At 50.3% G+C, this 632-nt stretch overlaps 1 protein-coding gene across 1 annotated transcript in view; it reads right to left on the reverse strand.

Annotated features, from left to right (window-relative positions):
- DDX23 (DEAD-box helicase 23) overlaps positions 1-632 on the reverse strand; it is a 15,360-nt gene that overhangs the window by 11,365 nt on the left and 3,363 nt on the right. The window lies entirely within an intron of this gene.

The following is a 632-nucleotide window of genomic DNA, read 5'->3' on the forward strand; positions in this document are numbered from 1 at the left end:
GGGAAAGAGGGAGGAAGAAGTGTACCAGAAACTAGAGATCACAGACGTTCTGACTCATGTTCCCTACTCAGATTTTCACAGCCTTGATTATGACCCAGTCCCATGAAAAGTTTGAGCAGGAATTTGTTCTGTCCCCATACTGCCTAGGGGACATTGAACACCATGCCACACTGTCAACTGTCCTTCAGACTACAAAATCTACTTCAGCCAGGTGCTAAATTCAGACAGCAAGTCTGAATCTGCCTCTATTCCACCATCACCACCACCATCCCTAAGCCTCAGGATATATTTTTCAGAACTTACTTTAACCCCAAATGGTTCCAAGGAAATAACAGTTCCGTAAGCTTTAGCTTACAATCCCCCTTTCCCATGTAATTCCTGCCATATATTTTTAAGAAGGGAGAGTATGTAAAGAAGAGAAAAAAATGGGGCTTCCCTGGTGGCGCAGTGGTTGAGAGTCCGCCTGCCGATGCAGGGGACGCGGGTTCGTGCCCCGATCCGGGAAGATCCCACATGCCGCGGAGCGGCTGGGCCCGTAAGCCATGGCCGCAGAGCCTGCGCGTCCGGAGCCTGTGCTCCGCAACGGGAGAGGCCACAGCAGTGAGAGGCCCGTGTACCGCAAAAAAAAAAAA

The sequence above is a fragment of the Lipotes vexillifer genome, unplaced genomic scaffold, assembly GCF_000442215.2.
Source record: "Lipotes vexillifer unplaced genomic scaffold, Lipotes_vexillifer_v1.1 scaffold422, whole genome shotgun sequence".
In the NCBI taxonomy this organism is placed as follows: domain Eukaryota; kingdom Metazoa; phylum Chordata; class Mammalia; order Artiodactyla; family Lipotidae; genus Lipotes; species Lipotes vexillifer.